This window comes from Anthonomus grandis, chromosome 17 (assembly GCF_022605725.1).
Source record: "Anthonomus grandis grandis chromosome 17, icAntGran1.3, whole genome shotgun sequence".
Classification (NCBI taxonomy): Eukaryota; Metazoa; Arthropoda; class Insecta; order Coleoptera; family Curculionidae; genus Anthonomus; species Anthonomus grandis.
In genome coordinates, this window is record NC_065562.1 from 5,928,918 (window position 1) to 5,950,426 (window position 21,509).

Below are 21,509 nucleotides of genomic sequence, written 5' to 3' on the forward strand. Positions count from 1 at the left end.
AATATGTACAATTTCTTCGGCTAGAATTTTTATGAATAATTTTGAAGGTGCACTTAACAGACTAATGCTTCTATAATTTTGTGGATCCATATTTTCTCCTTTTTTAAAAATTGGGATCGTTATGCTCTGTTTCCATCTTTTGGCACCTTAGATATATAAAATATTTTGTTATATAAAATTTGTATTTCGTCCATTAATGCGTCGCCGCCATAGTTGATCAGTTCATTATTGTTATTATCCAGTCCTGGCGCTTTTCCATTTTTTAGCTTGGACACTGCTAATTTAATTTCTTCTATTTGTATCCTTTGATTTTTATCTTCGTTGTTTTTGGTGTTATCGTTTCAGGTTCTAGTCCTCTCGTCTCTTTTATGTGTGTTACTGTAGAGAGTTTCAAAGTATCTCTCCCACGATTCTGTTGTTATTGTTTTGGTTTGTACATATTCGTTAATAGGGTTTTTGCGGTTTCGTAGATTGAGTATTTCTCCCACAACCCTCTTTTAATTTCTTGATTTGCTGCGTTCACCCTGCTTCGAACCATTTTGTAATTTTCGTACGTGATACTTTGACTTCTAAGTTGTAGGTAAGCTTTTCTTTTCCCCGTCGCAAGTATTTTAATCTCTTTGGTAAATCATGGTTTTGGGTTTCGCTTTCCATTTTTGTTTATTTTGTATTGACCTAGTGCTTCCTTTGCAGCTGTTGTTATGTTATTTCATCTCAAGTTTCATCCAAGCAATCTCAACATCTTTCTGTATTCTATTTTCATTAATTTTCTGGTTCAGTCTTGGCTGGTATAAGTACTTTGCAATAGCATCGCTGATGGTCCCTATATTGAGTTTTTCAACAATTATAGGTTTATATTTTGGGTTTTGTTGTACACATGCCTTTAATTTAACTAATACTAATCTGTAGTTGGTTCCTGTATTTGCTGAGTTTAGTCCCTTTATATCCAATATTTTCGAAGGGTGAATATTTCGGTTTGTGATGATGTAATTTACGATTGATTTTATCCCCCTGGTGTTTTCAAAGGTATGTATGTTGTTATTTATGTGGATAGGATGCATTATTGGTCCGCAACTCATTATGTGCACAAAATTGGATTAGTTGTTATCCGCTATTATTTAGAACTTCTTCGTTAAAACTGTTTCTGATGCGTTCGAGAATTTCGTTACCCACTCTTGCATTGAGATCCCTCAAAAATTATAACTTCCTCTGATTAGGCATCATGTCCAGAGTCTTTTGGAGTTCGTCGTAAAACGAATCTTTCTCTTCTTGTGGTTTTATTGTATCAGGGGCAATACATTTATAACGTGGCTTTTAGTTGTCTTCGTAAACTTCATCGTAGTTAGCAATAGTCTGTCGTTGACCTAAAAGATGTCTAAAACGAGCCACACACGGTACGATTTATCGTACGACATGTTGTACAATTCAAGTCGATTAGACCGTTGGAACGACCGTTGGATCATTAGTGGGGTTGTAGTTCGACGTGCAGTTCGGCTAGATCGTGTCGTATGGAAGTATAGATTGGCTAAAAATCTGACAAAAAATAAAAATGGGGTAAAGAAATCATCAATTTCAAAAAATAACTTATTAATAAAAAAATTAAAGCCATCAATTATGAAAACGAATTGTTTTAACGTTAATAAACATATCATTTATTTGTATAATATAAAGTTACTAAATTATCCTTAAATATAGCAATTTTAAGTATTTATAATGAATTGGAGTATATTTGTTATAAAAAAAATGAAACATCCTGTATATTGCGTCAAAATTACTTTCATAATTTAAAAAACCTAATTTTAAAACACTACATCTACCTGTAAAAAATAATAAAAATCAGCAAGCTAATTATAAACATATCAAATGCTACTTATAATAAAAATCCCAACACCAAAAATCATAAATATAGATTCATTTTTTCCTTACAAACTTATTTTTTCCGATTCACAACCCTGTTACAAAAAAATTATATACAGGGTGTCCCAAAAGTGATGGATCAAACTCAAACAGAGGATAGAGGGAGTCATGTTCAATCAAAATCACCCCCTATGTTGTTATACAATTGTGAATAGTTTAAAAGTTATAGCCATTTTTAGGTATTTTTTAAATTCAAGCACACTGTGAAATAAAAGCTTATAAAAAAATTATACAGTGGATTAAACAATGCGTTTTTTTGTTTGTTTTTACCTAGAAGTGATGTACCTTTCTAATAAAAATATTTTTTTAAATATTACTTTTCGAAAGAGCTAAAAAAAAATTTTTTTTGGACTTTTTACAACTTTAAAAATAAGTACCCTTAACTTTGATGCCATTTTTTCCTCAAAAATGTAAGACATAAGAGTGACCCTGTAGCTTAAAAACTTCTACGTTTCATACCGATTCCAGCAAGGCATGACTTAAATACATTATTTCTTATTGCTAAATTTTATGCTTTCTTTTACTGCTTTATGGCTAAATCAATATTTACCAATTTTTTAAAATAAATAATTGTGTTTTGTTGGGTTGGTGGATTGCAATAAGGTACAAAAAACATTAGAAAATGGTTTATTGTTTTACATGATAGTTTTGCTATCATTTACAATAAGTGTTCAAAATGTCTGCCGCGAAATCTAATGCATAACCTACATCGGCGTATAAAATTTCTCTTAATCATTCTGAATGAACGTTCATTTTGGGTAATTAATCTAGTTGCTGTAATTATTTGGTGGCGTAGCTCTTCCTCATTACGATTTTCCCTGGCGTATACCAACTCCTTATAGTACCCCCATAGAAAAAAATCAATTGGATTGAGGTCGGGGGAGCGCGGTGACCAACGAATTGTACCTCCCCGTCCAATCCAACGACCAAGGTAGGCCTCATTTAAAAACTGTCTCACCTGAAGGCTGTAATGGGCGGGCGCTCCATCGTGCTGCAGCCACATTGATTGACGAATATTTAATGGAATATCCTGAAGTAAAACAGGTAAGTTTGCTTCCAAAAATCTCCTATAGATTTCACCATTTAATCTGGCTGGTAGTTCAAACCGGTAATAGATCTTGAACCCGTTGTACATGATAGGGATGCAACTGGTTTCTTCGTAGAATGCGGTGTACTGTTGTTCTCGGAATACCAGACCGTCTTGATATGCGGCGAACACTAGTTGAAGGTTCCTCTAATGCCATTTCAATGTCATCTTCTGCCTCAGCATTTTCATCAGGTCTTCCTATTCTGCGAGGATTTCCAGGAATCTGCCCTCCACGTATGCGTTATGCACTCGTTGAAACACACTGTAGTCAGGATATCGTTCACGATATTCCCTTTCAGCCGCTCGAGCGTTTCCATTACAAAATCCATAAACATAATGCATTTCTGCATACTCACGGACGGTATAAGGCATTATATGTGTTCAGTTGTATAAATAATACAAAATTTTATGTATTTAGCCAGTACCTGGACAACACAACACCTATTTTAAATTATTTTTAAATTTTGTTTACGACAAAAAACACGACAAATCAACATTCTTCAAAATAAACGCAGATAAATTGGTCAGTATTAGAAGTCGACATACTTATGTATTTTTAAACATTTTTGAGACACTTTACTATCTTAATTTTATTATTTTTTCGTAAAATAATAGCAAAATAGCAAAAGCAAAATATTGATTTAGCCATGGAATATTTCTTTTGCTTATTTCTTAAAAAAATAAAAATTTAATTAGACAATAAGAAATGTTAATAATCTATTCAAGTTGTACTTTGCTGGAATCAGTATGAATTAAAGAAGTTTTTAAGGTTTAGGGTCACTCGCATGTCTTATATTTTCTTCGCAAAAAAATGGCATCAAAGTTAAGTACTTATTTTTAAAGTTGTAAAAAGTCCAAAAAAATGTTTTTCTAATGCTCTTAAAAAGTATTGTTTAAGAAACATATTTTTGTTGAAGAGGCACATCATTTTTAGGTACAATAAAAAAAAACAGATTGTTTAATCAACTGTATAATTTTTTTTAAAACTTTTATTTGACAAAGGTGCTGAAATTAAAAAAATACACATATATGGCTATAACTTTTAACCTATTCACAATTGCATAACAACATAGGGGGTGATTTTGATTGTAAATGACTCCCTCTATCTCCTGTTTGAGTTTGATCCATCACTTTTGAGACACCCTGTATATATATATATTTAAAAATGGGTTTTCCATGACTACACACATGTTATCGAACTTTGCTTCATGATATTACTCATTCTTTTGCACTTTTATAAAAGGCCAAAATTATCAATATGATAATAATAAATCAAACAGTTTCCATTTTGATGAAAACTGGTAGTCATAGGAAAACTTATTTGGTGACAAGTTGAAATATGATATAATATTGTACTTTTTTAAAGGCCTTCATGTAAGTTTGCCTTATATCTCCAGGAATTCCGTTTTTAGCGGACATTAACCAACGCCATTCTGCCTGGGCAACATGAAAATGGCATAGCAATTGTCGTGACCCTGGCCAGACCGTTTTCAATGCATTTTTTTCTCCAGCTGAGTGGTCGGTCATGAAAGCTATATGGATGCTAGAAAAAATAAAGTTTTTACAATACTCTTCATTTAAGAAGTCTAAGCTATTATAGTGCTACCTCACATGTACCAAAAGGTTTGTTGTTAGAGCTTTTCAGTAATAGAAAAGCTTTTGTATAACTTTCCTCAGTTTGCTCCTCATGACCTAGCATACATAAGGGAAGAGCACCAGCTTTAGAAGCTGTCAAAATGATAGAGAAGAATGATTAGCATCTATACTGTAAGTGGTATCTATAAAAATAACTTCTCTAGAGTAAACCAGTTCTTGACACTTCTTCATTATAGGCGTAACCACCAAAATTGCCCAAGGATGTTGATCTTCATCTGTTGTATAAATTGTTATACCTACAAAGACAGCCAAATTAAATATGGAACTTTAACACAGAAACTTTAGTGTAAAAATTTTGCACTTCCGCTAAAGGATCCAGTTAGCTTGGAAATTACTCGTTACTATCTCCTATTGTTTCAGAGACACCCGAAGAGACAACAATACTATGGCATACACTATTTAAAACACCCTATATGTCTCCCTATATATGTATATTTGTATTAAAATTCCTAAATTAAACATAAAGTCCGAATCAAATTCTATTTTAAATAAAATAAAAATTGGTGGTCAGCATTTTAATAAATTAATTTTTACTCTACACATCTGAATATTCTTTGTTAAATTATTGAAATTGTAAAATTGTACTAACGTTTTTCGGTGTAATATGTTATTTTCTCCTTTAATCTTTTAACACTATCCAAAATTATCATTTCTCCATCTGTTATAAACATTTTTTCAGCATATTATACGTTGGATTTAGTCTAGCATTGGCCGTCATCTCTGGCAAATCTGTAGAAAGAATGCTTAAAAGATTCTTATTTTGAAATTGCCTAATACTCTCGCTAACTCCTAGTCCACCTTCAAAATACCCATAGTATTGAAAACATCTTGTCGAACTTGCATTGTCTTATTTATTTAATGTAACACGACGTTTCGGTTGGTAAGTATCTCCAACCGTTATCAAGTGTAAACTGCAAGTTCGACAAGATGTTTTCACTGTACCATTGTCTACCACCTTCAAAAACACCCATAGTATTGGTGTCGAATTTGGTCATCTATTCTTAATAGTTTAAGATATACAAAAGTATCAACTGCATGGTTATGATTAATTTTTATTTTAACAATACCTGCCAAAGGTTGGTTTTCTTTTAAAAATTGATCATTTTTCCGTGTTGCTTTATTATTTTTTTAAATTTTAATATCAATTGTAGATGTACATCCACTGTTCCCTTCTGAATCCCTTTTTCTTTTATTTCTTGAGGCATGTTGACAAACAAAACATTTATGAAACACTAATCGAAAATAGTAAAATATAACAAAAAAATGTATCCTTAGTACTATCTAGGAGAACCTACCTTTGGGGATTATAAACCGCATTCTTAATAATCCATTGAGTATTTGTTTTATTTGAATACTCATATAACCACTTTAAAGCATCACTTATGAAATTTGATCTGTGCACTAAAATACCCTCTGGATCATTATTGTCATTATTTTCCACTTTTTTAAATAAAAACTTGGATGATAAGTTCATGTCTAGATCCATGTTAATTTTTCTTTAAACTAAAAACCAACTACAGGAACAAACCACAACACAAAATCACAGGAACAACCAATGGCAATGACCAAAATCTTTGAAATCCTTCTCCAACACATGAATATGCCCTATTGGGTTTTCAAAAGATAATTACAAAAATAAAAAATACAAAACAGCGTTTTGTATTTTTGCGTGAAAATACAGAAGCGTGAAAATACAGAAAAGAAAATGAAAATATAGAAATGGTATGGTTCTGGTTTTGTTGACAGTTTCGTAGGCGTGTCGCACCTCCAATGATACGTTAAGCGGGCGATTCGGTGGAAACGAATGTGTACGTGACCAACCAGGTGACAGTATTTACTACTGGTTCTGTAACGCTGAGGCAAATACAATACGCCATCGGATACGTGCATTGTAAACATAGAGGTATTCTATGTTGCCAAGTTGCTTTTGTTCATTATCTTTATTGTCAGGAATCCTTATTTTTATTCTGAAAAATTTGTTTATTACTCTCAAAGTATATATTATTAGTCAACTAATATTATTAGTAGAAACTTCTAAAGAGCACACTTTTTACCTATTACAAAATAAAACACATAAAAAATATGTAGTGGAATAAGAAAATTATATATTGGATGAAAAATTGGAAAGTCGATTTCACATCATTGTCTGAGAGATGGTGAACTTAAACAACCTCGCCTCTGGTTTGCAGCTAGGCTTATTCTAGGCATTCAATGTTCTAAGAATAACTGAAATCAGTTATGTAAGAAAATGTGGTTCATTTAGTATTTGAAAGTGTCCATTATACAAAATTACAATTTTTCTGCGGCAGTGCATCGATCATTTACAATTTTCCGACTTTAGAATAACTGAAAGCAGTTACATAAATAGATGTTTTTGAAGATATTTTTTTAAATATAAATATGCTAAAAGCACTTTGCGGAAATGCATCATTTTTTTGCTAATAACTGATTTCAGCTAAACATATTTAAAAAAATATCTAAAAAATAAATCAAAAACATCTCTTCATGTAACTGATTTCAGTTATTCTAAATTCGGAAAATTATAAATGCATTTCCGCAGAAAAGTTTTTACTTAATTGACACTTCCAAATATCAAATAAACCATATTTTTTATTCAATTGATTTCTGTTATTCTATCATTTGGAAAATGGACAGGACGCATTTTCACAAAAAATTTGTTGTCATTCTATTATCATAGGGGCTATTTGAAGCTAAAAATGTAATTTTCTCTTTAATAGTCGACTTCAGCTAAACGAAATTTGAACCCTATATTTTCTACAATAATATGTGTTAAAAAATTCAGTCACGTCCGACATAAATAAAATGGTAAGACCGAATGAATATTGATATCAATATTATTATATAAAGTGATTAGACAATCAATAAATAGCGCGGATTCCAAATTCCATATAAGTACGCACATGCAACGGCTATTAAATACAGACATTGACGGGTTGTGAAAAGCTTTATTTTAATTATTTTTTTTTGTTGCGGTAAAATCTTGTCAACACTTTGTAGCTACTGTAATTAAGTAAACCAAAGTTACATTTCTTGTTTTAAGCTTATCACAGTTGACCTCAATACTTTTAATACCACAATACCACTGTTTTATTGACTTCCCTGATAACGCGTGTCGTGTGAAACGGTTTCACGAAGACGATATGCGCCATGCCGAGGGTCGATTTTTTTCTGGTCACGGTACTTTCTACCGCATAACTCTACTTTGCTCACATTGTTTTGTGTTGAAATTCTTCGCCAAATATCTTACTTTCACAGAGTAATTAATAAAATATATCACTTATAATATAAGCGATATTAAAAAAAATTAAACAGAAATTCCAACATAAAATTAAATATAGATATTTCATCCATTTATTAAAAAGCATCGTTGATAAATGATAATAACTATTAACTATTTAATGATGTTGAATTTTAAACTGAATTGCCTGGGCAGACTGTGTAATTTCATTGACCTATTTTGAAGGCCATACCGACTTAACCATATCAGAGTTGCAAATTTCATCAACTTGGTAACGTACAGACCCTGAACTTATTATTAATGTTTAACTTAGATATACTGTAAAAGCTGGCAGTACTTATAGGCATGGTATTTAATGGGTAATGAATGGTATTTTTTACATATTTAAGACAATGTCGGACCATTATTTTTTTTATAAGTTGATATGGAATATTATTATTATCATGACGTCATCACTATTATTATGATTTTCAGCCAAACATTCACTCATCCCAGATACTCAGGTATCAAAGGGAATGAGCTCTGTCCTTACCAGATTTTCGGGCACGTGGTGACGATCAATGGTGTTGGTTCCCAGAAATTTTCCTTACAATTCGGGCTGTATTTAATAGCACCACTCTCTGTAACTTTCTGTATACCGGGTGTGTTAGAAAAGTGGTTCGCCCCTATAACTTTTTAATTTTTAAGTAAAAAAAATGAAATTTGGTAAGCGGGTGTAGCATCCAAATTGGGATTGGCTGACGTATTCAGTTGTTTTATGTCACTTCTGGTTTAACCGGAAATGATCCCAACTTTCTTATTTTAAATGGGACCCCCCAACTTTTTTACCATATTTTGATAAGAAAATACAATCTAAGAAAAATGACATCCCCATATGTCAACTTTTCACATATAACCTTTAATTTTTTTAATTTCAATCTAGAGTGCCATGAATACTACTGACCATTCCATAAAACTGCCTTAACTAAATTTTTTTTATCCTATAATACTACACCAAACTAGATAATAAAACTAAAACATAAACAATATAATTCTACTTATTATAAAGCTATATGTAAATCAATTAAAAAAAGACAGGGAGCAAAAATAGAGAAACACATATTTAAAGAAAATATATAATAACAACAAATTAATATTTAGTTGCATATCCCTTATTTTTAATAACTGCAAGGCATCTCCTTTTCATAGATCCAATCAGATTCCCTAAGGTCTCCTTGGGTACAGAATGCCATGCAGCTTCAACTGCTTCAAACAACTCGTCTCCATTTTAAAATTTTTCGGGATGTTCCTTACGCATTTTTTTGTCAACTAAATCCCATAGATTCTCTATGGGATTAAGGTCAGGACTCTGAGCTGGCCACTTAACAACAGTTTTTTTTTGTCCTCAAAATCTAGAGTGCCATGAATACTACTGACCATTCCATAAAACTGCCTTAACTAAATTTTTTTTATCCTATAATACTACACCAAACTAGATAATAAAACTAAAACATAAACAATATAATTCTACTTATTATAAAGCTATATGTAAATCAATTAAAAAAAGACAGGGAGCAAAAATAGAGAAACACATATTTAAAGAAAATATATAATAACAACAAATTAATATTTAGTTGCATATCCCTTATTTTTAATAACTGCAAGGCATCTCCTTTTCATAGATCCAATCAGATTCCCTAAGGTCTCCTTGGGTACAGAATGCCATGCAGCTTCAACTGCTTCAAACAACTCGTCTCCATTTTAAAATTTTTCGGGATGTTCCTTACGCATTTTTTTGTCAACTAAATCCCATAGATTCTCTATGGGATTAAGGTCAGGACTCTGAGCTGGCCACTTAACAACAGTTTTTTTTTGTCCTCAAAAAATTTTTTTAGAATTTTATAGCTGTATGCTTCAGATCATTGTCGTGTTGAAACCTCCATTGCAATGGCATGTTTTCCTCTGCATATGGCAACATATTATCAGTTAATATTTCTAAATATTTAAACCGATCCATAATCCCATCAATTTTGACAATGGGGCCCATTTCCATACCAAAGAAACAACCCCACACTTGTACATTTTCCCCTCCATGCTTAATAGTGCCCAAAGTATACTTTGGATCAACTGTTTTATTTTTAGGACGCCTCACCCATAAAATACCATCAGAAGAAAATAAATTAAACTTACTTTCATCTGAAAATAATACTTACTCTATTCCATCTTGCTTCTGACCAGTCTAAATGGTCATGTGCAAATTGAAGTCGGGCGATTCGATTCTTCTTCGAAATGAAGGGTTTCTTGGATCGTTTTCTTGCCGGCCAGCCACTGTCCTTTAAACGTCTTCGAACTGTATGGACACTAATATTTACATCGTCTAGTTGAGATTTTATATCCACTGCTGTGTTAAATGGATTTTTAAGAGCTAAGGATTTAATCTTCTCGTCAACTCTAGGCGTCGTTTTTCTAGGCCTACCAGTTTTAGGTGGACTTATTAATGAGTTCCTAATGCGGTGTAACTTTATGGTTTTGGAAACGACTGAGCGGTTTAATCCTAACTGCTTAGCAATGATTGCTTGCTTAACACCCGATTGATATTTTGATATTATCAACTGTTTTATACATAACACCAAAGTAATACCTCGAGGCATATTTACAGGTGATTCTTTATTAATTAACAAAATATTATTATGTATTGCTTTCAATAAGCAAACATAAAGTAAGAACTTTAAAAATGTTTCTCTACTTTTGCTCCTCATAAAATAAAGATAAGCAAATAGATTGTTTTTGTTGCAAGAATTTATAAATACCAAATATGTTTTTGCATTCCTTTGAACCTAAAGAAATTATGTGAGTATTTGTTTATTGGCAATAGTCGATTACTCTGGCTTTATATTTATTAAATAAAATGTTTCTCCACTTTTGCTCGGTACTGTATATTCTCGTCTTATCATAAATCATCATCATGTATTTAAGAAATTCATTTAAATTAGTATACACGGTGTCAATTTTGAAAACTTCCCACCCTTAATAATAATTTTCTTGCAATTAAAAATATGAAAAATCAAAAAAAAAATTATATTGTTAGTCTTCCTGTTTCAACTCACTAGGAGTGGTCACCCTTAAAATCTTAAATGACAATGGGATTCAAGTGGTTTTAAAGGGTATTCAATTGTTTTTCAAGTCGTATCCTACTTTCTTGCTTTTTGTCCAGAGGTTTCCAAATAATTATTAAATTTTAACGAAAATATAATGGTGTATGGGAATTTAAATTAAACGAAAGTATATTTTAATACATCTGTATTCAAGACGTTTCTACTTAAGACTAAAATTACAAACTCACACCAAAAGCCTTTTTGCTTCATTTTGAAAATGTGAAATAAATGAAATATGGTTGTTTGTATAACTGATCCATTTTCTTGACAACCTAAAAAAAGGTCTTTTAGAGTACTTAAGTTTATTGCCACTTTTGCCTTTCTATTACTTTCTATGAGCCCTATGTCTAATTTATGTTTGCGGGTTTTATTTTCCTTTCGGAACCTGGTTTATTGGTTTTTGTATTAATATAAAAGAATATTAATTCCAACACTCCCACTTAAAAACATAATTAACCATTTTATAAATCCCTGCAATCCTATGATCCTAAAGAAAAATATTTTCCTTATAGTAAGTTAAAATAATAAAAAAAAACTAATATTATACCTACATATACCTATTTTTATGTGAATATAAGGAATACACAAACATATTAATTAACATTATAACATAATAATAGAAAAGATGTTTATTCATAATATATTCTAGGTAAAAAAAAAATTACTTTAACCCTATCTCGGATCTTATCTTGAGGAATTTTACTGCTGGGAGTGGTTTGGTAAACGCATCAGCTAATTGTTCACCTGTGGAAATATATTCTAATAGTATGGTTTTCTGTAAGATTTGTTCACGTGTAAAATGATATTTTATGTCAATATGTTTAGTTCTTTTATGATTTATAGGGTTTTTTGCTATATTTATGCAAGCGTTATTATCTTCAAAAATAGTTGTTGGTGCTAGCATTTTAAAATTAATGCTTTCTAATAAACTTCTTAGTCATATAGCTTCCCTAACACATTCGAAAAGAGCCATATATTCTGCTTCTGTTGAAGAACCAGTTACCGAGGATTGTTGTTTTGAGTTCCAGGATATTGTACAATTTTTAAAGGCTTTAAATAAATAACCTGTTGTACTTTTCCTGTTTAACTCATTATTTCCCCAATCTGAATCAACATAGCCCTCAATTATATTGACATAATTATCATTACGTGTATATGTTAATTTTATATTTACAGAACCTTTAAGATATCTTAACACTCGTTTTAAGCACACCCATAGTTCTTTATTACTCTTACTTTGAAACCTACTTAAGATATTAATTGCAATGCAAAGATCTGGTCTTGTACAAAGCATGGCATACATAAGGTACCCAATTAAATTTCTACATGGAACATTCAAATTCTCGTCTTTATTTATATAATTTAATTTATTTTCTAATGGCGTGCTTACTGATTTACATTCAGACATATTAAATTTATTTAATACGGTTTTTAAATAAAAACTTTGGTCTAAGGTTATGGTGTTTTCTGTTCGCAAAATTCGAATTCGTAAAAACAGTTTTACATCTTTTAAATCTTTCATTTGAAATTCATTCATAAGATAATTTTTAAATGTTACCATCGTGTTTTGTTTTGCGGTACAAATTAAAATATCATCAACGTATAAAATAACATAAATATTTTTATTGAAGTCGCCTTTGTCTAATAAATATAAACATGGATCAACCAGTGAGCTTTTAAAATTACATGTTTTTAATTTTTTATCAAAATATTCATACCAGCATCTAGAAGATTGTTTTAGGCCATAAATTGATTTATTTAATTTGCAAACTTTACTATTATCTGCTTTTAGCCCTTCGGGAATTTTCATGTATATTTCTTCATCTAAACTACCGTGCAAAAAGGCAGTCTTTACGTCCATATGATGAACAAGTAAATTGTACTGATTACAAATTGCTAGCATTAGTCTAAATGTTGTAATGCGGGCAACTGGTGCAAAAGTTTCTTGATCATCAAGTAAATATTGCTGACTAAACCCTTTTGCTACCAATCTAGCTTTATATTTTATTGGTGCTCCTTGTTCATCAGTTTTGACAGTAAATACCCATTTGCAATCAACAATGTTTTTGTTTATGGGTTTGTTTACAATAGTCCAAGTATTGTTTAAATTAAGAGAATCAAGTTCATCCTTAATGGCAGCCTCCCACTGACAGAGATCATCCCTTGTTTTAATTTCATGATAGAATTTTGGATTTGATTTTACCAGAGAGACATTTTACCAGCACATAATATATGATTGAAAAATGTGTCATTATTTATATCATAATCATCGTCATCAGTGTACAGAGGTAATGAATGATTTTTGATTCTCTCGCTTTTCCTTAAGGTGGAAGCTTTTAATTCATATGATGTTTGTTGGTCTACATGGATATTTTCATGTTCAGAATTGACTAATTTTTCCGAGTTTGAATCGGTTTTATTAGTTTTGGGCGAGGGTGTTAATTCCATGTCACTTTTAAGAGGTCTAGTGACTTTGAAATTTGCCTCTTCAACTATTACGTCGCGAGCTATGATAAAATTTTCTTTTTCAACATCCCAGATTTTATACCCATTAGAAACATACCCCATTAAAATACCCTTTTTGGATTTTTCTTCAAATTTTGTCTTTCGACTTTTATTATGGACATAGACGGTTGAACCGAAAATTTTTAAATTGTCCAATCTGGGCTTTTTATTATGCCACAGTTCATATGGTGTTTTATTAATATGCAGTGCGGCAGTTCGTAAAATATTTATTAGGTAGCTAGCTGTTAAAACAGCTTCACCCCAAAAAGATTTATCCAACCCCGATGTATAAATCATCGATCTCGCCTTTTCAGTTATAGTACGATTCATCCGCTCTGCTACACCATTTTGTTGGGGAGTATGGGGTACCGTTAAATGATATGAAATGCCCTTCTGAACACAATACCCTTTTATTTCAGTAGACAAATATTCTCCACCATTGTCGCAATAGATGTTTACTACTTGACAACTACAGTGTGCTTCTGCTTTAGCAACAAAATCTTTAAAAACCTTAAAGACTTCAGATTTTAATTCAATTAAATATACTACAGTATAGTGTGTAAATTCATCTATAAATGTCATAAAATAATTTTTACTATCGACAGTAGGAGGAGTTATTGGCCCACAAACATCAGAATGAATAATAAACAATGGTCTTTGAATATGTGATTTTAATTTGGACTTTGCAAACGGTAGTCTAGATTGTTTCCCGTTTATGCATGCTTCACACAACATATTATTTACAGGTACTATATTATTAATATGATCAAAATCTTCTACCATTTTAAAAATTTTTAATTTTAAGAACGATTGTGCACTGGGATGTCCCAAACGTTCATGCCATTTTTGATAGTTTTTATTATCAATCACATTAATTTGATTTCCATGGTTTTTAGGTATTTTAAAATAAATACCTATTAAACCATTTATGGGCTTACCTGTAGCTATTGTTTGTGAGTTGTGTTGAATTTTCACTCCATGCTCGTCAAAAATGATCACCATTCCTTCTGGAGACACGGCACAGAAATCAAGTTGTAGGGTACTTCAGGTATAAAGAGGACATTTTCCAACGTCCCCTTAACTCCAAGATTTGTCACCACATCTATTGACCCGCCTTTTGTAGCCAGAACAGCTGCATCAATCTTAGCTACAGCTATAGAAATTGGTTTTGGTAAGTGGTACTTTGTTGAAAAGAAATGTTCTTGACAATATGGTCCGTTGCCCCAGAATCAAGCACGAACAATGTATTTTCAGTCTTCTCCAATGTTGTCATTAGGTCATGTCGAAGCATGAAAGCAAAACCATTTTCTTCTGATTTGGTGCGTGAAACAGTTTGGATTGAACGTTGCTTGTCAAGCATTTGTTTGTGAAAGTAGCAATCTTTAATTAAATGGTTAATTCGGCCACAATGATTACATTTCATATTTGAGGTTTTATTATCATTTTTATAGCCCTTTTTGAAATGCCCTTTGTATTTATTGTGTGTAAATTTCTTCTTTTTGTGTCGTGTATTGTCTTTGGGTCTTAAAGTACCCTGGGTGGTTAAAGCATCTCTGAATGTATTTAGTATTTTAAAACTTGTTGTAGTATTGTCGTTTTTAAGTTTTACTTCTTGATCCAGGAGTCGAGTTTTCACAAATGACAAGTTTAGACTTTCTTCTCCCAAGGTTCCAATGCAGTGAATGCACCATCATAAGCGGAAGGCATTGTTATAAGTAGATGAGAAATTTTATCCATCTCATATAATTTTGCTCCTGCAGCTAGTAATTCTGCAATTGTATCATCAAAAATAGCAAAATGTTGAAGCAACTGTTGATCTCCTCGAAATTTAAAACTGAGAAGTCTTTTACGTAATGCCAATTGAGTAGCTAAACTTCGCCTTTCATATATTGCATCCATAGCATCAAAAACGTCTCTTGCAGTTGGTTTATCCTTGACAAAGTTCAAGAAAGAATCACTTAGATATTCAGTGATTATTCCCTTCGCATAAATATCATGCCTTTTCCATTTCTCGTCAGGTTGATTCGGGAGTCCCTCGTCAACAACATAAAGAACTTGTGCTTCCGCTAATAATAATTTCACACGAAATTTCCAAATACTATACTTTTCACCGTTAAATGGTTGGACATTTCGTGGCTTGGTTTTCTCCATTATTTTAAACACCAAAACAACACTCACAAAGACACAAAGAAATTTTATACACACGTTTAATGCCACCGCACTAAGTCCGGTACTGGCAAATAATTATCACAATTAAACGAACGTATACAGTTTACTAATATACTTTACGCGAACCTGGGCCCATAACCTATTAAATTTTAATGAAAATATAATGGTGTATGGGAATTTAAATTAAACGAAAGTATATTTTAATACATCTGTATTCAACACGTTTCTGTTTAAGACTAAAATTACAAACTCACACCAAAACCCTTTTTGCTTCATTTTAAAAATGTCAAATGAATCAAATATGGTTGTTTGTATAACTGAACCATTTTCTTGACAACCTAAAAAAAGGTCTTTTAGAGTACTTAAGTTTATTGCCACTTTTGCTTTTCTATTACTTTCTATGAGCCCTATGTCTAATTTATGTTTGCGGGTTTTATTTTCCTTTCGGAACCTGGTTTTTGTATTAATATAAAAGAATATTAATTCCAACAATAATCGCGTTTCAAATTTGCAGAAACAATTAAACTTGCCTGCATTGAGATTTTGGCTTTCAGAGTAGTGTTTACATAAAAACTATTGCATTGGGTCTCCTTGTAGTACAAATTAATAGAAGAGAAGGTTACACTGCTAAAATTGTTAAATAACAGGAAGAAAATCTAGTTTCAAGAATTGGTTGATTAGTTTACTTTGAACAAAATAAATTTTTATTTGCGAAAGAGAAATTTTTACAATAAAACACATTGGCTCTATTTACGCACTATCCTATAAGTTTCTGAAAATGTTGTCGATTTTCCTGTGAACAATAATGACCCAAGCAACACACAATATATTATTATCGTTAAATATATGTTTATTCAACGATTTTTAAGTAAATTTTTGGTTTTGGTGTATTTATCAACCATTTAACCACTTAACCAACCACAAAAGGGTCAAGGTATAATTAGTAAACTGTAGAATATATGTATATCATATACTATGTTTATAAAAGCATTAAAAAAATTTGATGATATTTATAGATTTTAATTGATATATTTTTTTTTAAATGCAAATTTATTTTTTTATGCATCAGCGGGAATTATTTGACTTAAAAGAAAAAAATTAATTTTTACTAATGCCGTCCAAATTTTAGTTTTTAAATGGCCCCATAAAAAAAATCTAACGGGCTTAAGTCCGGGGAGCGAGGAGGCCATTCAATAGCTCCTTTTCTTCCAATCCATTGTCCTGGAAACGTTTGGTCCAAATATTGACGAACCTTTGCAGCATAGTGAGGTGGCGCCCCATCTTGCTGAAATACTAGACTATTTTCCAAGTACTCGTTGTTATTTTCTAGTATCTCCACTAATGCTGGATGAATTGTATTTTCTAATAACTCCAGGTACATCTCTCCTGTTAGGAAATTGCCAGGTAAAAAAGGGCCTACAATATGTTTACCAAAAATGCCAGCCCAAACATTTAATTTTTTAGCCCAATAGCGACAGTTGTGACGATTCACAGTACCGTTTAGGAAAAAGGAGCATTCGTCAGAAAAACATACATTAAATAGAAAGTGTGGATCATTGGCGGCTTGCTCAGATATAGTTTCACGAAATTGTAGTGGCCTATCAAAATCGTCTTCGTCTTCGTTTAGTTCTTGTACGAGATGCATTTTGTACGGATGAAACTTGTTTTGAATGCTGCTTCTCTTAATACCAGACACGGTTGATAACTTCCTTGTGCTCAGTGTAGGATCTTGCACAATATGGCCTAAAATAGCTACTTCTGAAGCTTCATTCACCACTGGATTATCCATTTCGCGCTTTTTATTAGCCACAGACCCAGTTTCCCTAAATGTTTGAACCAATTCCAAAATGTACTTGCGATGGACCTGTCGATTAGGGTGTTGTAGTGTGTTAAAGAGCTGGGCAGTTCTATTAGCAATTTCATTGTTCGCAAAGAAAAGAGAAATAATTTCAACTCTTTCAGCAAGTGAATAAACCATTATCACACTCAATGTTGTAACTAACTAACTTTAAAGAGCTATTTGTTTGACACACTATGATCTGACAGCAGTAATTGACAACCACTATTAAACTTCAAAATGTTGCTATAATAACAGTCTCAACAATAACCAAGAGTTCCCTTGCAGAATTGGCATAGATACCTACGGGTATTAAAAAAAAAACCAACAGAAAGTACGGTTCACAATGAAGGAGAACAAAATTTTTTGTATTTATTTAACTGCTAAATTTACAAGCATTTTTTTTCATAAAAAAATGTTGACATGTTTTTGTAACTTTTATTAGCCCCTGTATCGACTAGGCAAATAGTAACGATTTAAAACTTTAGGGTTATAATCCACATAAAAATACCTTCAAAATAAGGTATCACTCGACCCCCCGTTCCATTTAAAATTTTGGGGGCCCTTGTTACCCCCGCTAGGGCTTTCCCCTCAGGGGGGCGAAACTAGCAAAAAAATGGTTCCCCCTTGAATCAAAAATTGACGGGTCCGAGGATTTTTTCGCAAATGTTCTGAGGGACCCAAAATAGGCTCAGTTTCGTTTTCAAATGGCCACCCTGTATAAATGTTTTTACTTATTTTATGTCGGAAAATCACCCTGTAAAGTTTGTCGGTAAAGTTCCTGGATAATAAAGTCTTTAAATAGTATACAATATACTATACTTAAACGTTTAACTTTTATGAAATAATAATTGTATATTAATGTTATTCTTGTTAAACGTGAATAATATAAAGCTAGTATTAAATTCCTCAACGTATATCACGCGAATATTTTACCCGATATTTATCGTTGAAGTTCAATTAAAAATGTACACAAGGTGTAAACCAAAAATAAATGTTTATTTAATAATAAAATTTTTTCTATCGTGTGTTGCTTGCGAAAGTCTGTTTTCAAAGTCTTCCCTAACATTTCGGAAAACTTCACTGGGAATTGACTGGCATTCTGCTGAAATTCTTTTTTTAAGATCAGCAATATCAGGTATGTTTTATTAACAATGGATTTAAAATGTCCCCAAAGAAAGAAGTCCAAGAGTTGTAAATCCGGTGATCTTGGCGGCCATTTAATTGAAAGGGCCAATCCATTTATCCAGAATGTTAGGTTATCATTAGTTATCATTTCCGGTTAAACCGGAAGTGATCCTAACTTTCTTATTTTATATGAGACCCCCCCAATTTTTTACTATATTTTGATAGGAAAATACAATCTAAGAAAAATGACACCCCCATATGTCAACTTTTCACATCTAACCTTTAATTTTTTAAATTTTAATCTAAAGTGCCATGAATAATTTAAAATCGTTAATTTTACATCAAGTAGTCCTAGAAAAATATAATTGACTCTTTTGGTTTTCACAGCTTTCCTAGATGCGTCGAAAGTTTGCAAAATCGTATTTTCGGCTCTAACTGAATTTTTTCAAATGGAACTAGGGTGGCTCATTACCATAGTTAAAAAGTATATTTTTTACTAATAAATTGGTATAAGACAATCGATAGTGGGTTGGGTTGGTATATTGGGTATATTGGCTATCGATATATATATTGGGTATATATCGATAGCTGGTCAACAAACCAGCATTATTGAAATTTTATCTTTATCTCTTGATATTGGATTGATCGCTGCGCCGCACAGTGGAACGCCTATATGGAGATATCGGGGCGTTGTTATATTTTATATAATATTTGAGGAGCAAACTTGCAAAATGCGGTTTGTCAAAAATTGTAAATTTTCAGGAAACATCAAAAACTGGTGCTACGAATCGGTCTTACTTACCGAGTTAGGACTTTTACCAAAAAATTAGGAAAATTTAGGACAAGTAAATATTAGAATGGCAGACTAGAAGAAGCAAAAGTAACTTTGGTATTTCAGAAAAACATATGGACAAAATGCTATTTGCATGTCTATAGTGAACAAAATGCCTTTTGATTGTCATTTGGAAAAACTTTTTGGGTAAAATTACCACCAAAAAATGAAGAACCATTTTCTTTAAGCAGTATTTTTACTTTTTAACAAACTCAAATGAAATTAACATCTTCCGTATCGTTACAGTCACAGTCCTCACTTTCTTCAACATTGGTTTCAACTTCACAATGGCCTTCTAAAATGGGAACTAACCATTCCAATTCTGGATCCTGATTCCAGTTTTCTCCAGATAATGATGCCAATAATTTTAACTTTTTTTTTAACTATCTACTTTTTTTCCCTATATTTTATGACCCAAACCTAATTCTTGTAATTCTATTTGATCGAATCTTGCCCGTGGTTTTAGGAGTGATTTAGAGGAAACTTTTTTGTCTCATCTCAATTGCGATATAGTAACTCAGCTTTCAGCAAAATATTATGGCTGGAACTTTTTTCTTTAACAAAAGTCTTCGACAAGAATGAATGCCAGTCTCTTTTTTCAGAAGCAGCAAAAGTTTTTTTATGTCAAGTAAATGCCAGTCAGTTCCAAGTTTTTGTACATCACCCACTTTGGTGTAGATATCCCAATATTGATCTGGAGTTTTTATAATACTATGAAATGAAATGAAATAATCTTTATTTTTATTTTTTTAGCACTTGGCTACTTATATCTAATTAACAGAAAACAAAAAATCAATTTTGATTGCGTAAATAAACAAATAGTCCCCTATTAAACATATGTACACTTGGTGCATTCTTTACCTCCTCAGGCAACTTATTAAACATGCACAGTCCCTCGTAAAACAAAGTTTTTTGTAACGCGGATGTCGTTACCTGCCTAATGTTAAAGTTTTGCTTAGATCTAATGTTATAGTTATGGAATTGTACTCTTCTTTTTAAATAAACGTTGAGATACCCTGGCAATAAGTTATTTTCAATTTTATATACGATAGAAAGATTTGCCTTTTTTATGTTTTGCTCAACATTTAACCAATTTAAAGAATTTAACATGTCTTTAGTCGGCACATATTTGCTACAATTCAATAATACACGCATTATTTTATTTTGCTGTATTTGTAATTTTTGTATCTCTTCTTTGTTGCAAGAAATCAATAATGAACTACAATACGTGAAGTGAGGTAAAATTATAGTTTTGTAAATTAACATTTTTGACCATTTAGAAACAACATACGATATTCTATTAAAAAACCCTACTTTTTTTCCTATTTTCTTACATAAATAATTTACATGACTTGAAAAATTTAATTGCGGATCAAGGATTACACCTAAATATTTAATTTCAGTTACAAACTCTATAGGTGAACCATTTATGAACAAAGACACTCCTAAATCAAAAAAATATTTACATTTTGTTACTGATCCTACTACCATACATTTAGTCTTTAAAGAATTCAGTTTTAATCTATTTTTACATAACCAATCATACAACACATTAAGCTCACTATTTAATATATTTACAATTTCTAAATAATCTTTTCCAGAGACGGATATGAGGGTATCGTCTGCAAATAAGTGTATAAAACATCTATTTAATATCCTATTCAGGTCATTTATATAAAGAATAAACAATAAGGGCCCCAAAACACTTCCTTGGGGTACATCCAGTACACTTTCCTTTTTTTGAGATACCCTATGTCCTATTTTTGTCCTTTGAAATCTGTCCTTTAGATAATTATCAATCCAACTTAGAGCATAATCATCACTACCATAAAGCCTCATTTTCTTTAAAAGAGTTCTACGATCAATGGTTTCGAACGCACGCTTAAGATCTACGAATACACCAAGAACTATTTCACCATTCTTCATTTTCTCTCTCCAATTTGTACATACATACTGGATTGCAGATTCGCAGGAATGTTGACTTC

The 21,509-nt window shown here is 31.7% G+C and overlaps 1 protein-coding gene and 1 long non-coding RNA gene across 4 annotated transcripts in view; one reads left to right on the plus strand and one right to left on the minus strand.

Moving 5' to 3' along the window:
* The window catches only part of LOC126746527 (uncharacterized), a 136,493-nt gene that overhangs the window by 48,786 nt on the left and 66,198 nt on the right, over nucleotides 1-21,509 (plus strand). The window lies entirely within an intron of this gene.
* Nucleotides 4,185-5,892, minus strand: LOC126746529 (uncharacterized). 3 transcript variants are annotated; one of them, XR_007663917.1, is made up of 4 exons: nucleotides 5,728-5,892; nucleotides 5,250-5,389; nucleotides 4,611-4,896; nucleotides 4,185-4,547 (listed from the first exon to the last, which is right to left on the minus strand). It is a non-coding gene; the product is annotated as an uncharacterized LOC126746529 (long non-coding RNA). The 3 variants fall into 3 exon arrangements; XR_007663915.1 differs by lacking the exon at nucleotides 5,250-5,389; XR_007663916.1 differs by having other exon boundaries at nucleotides 5,250-5,892.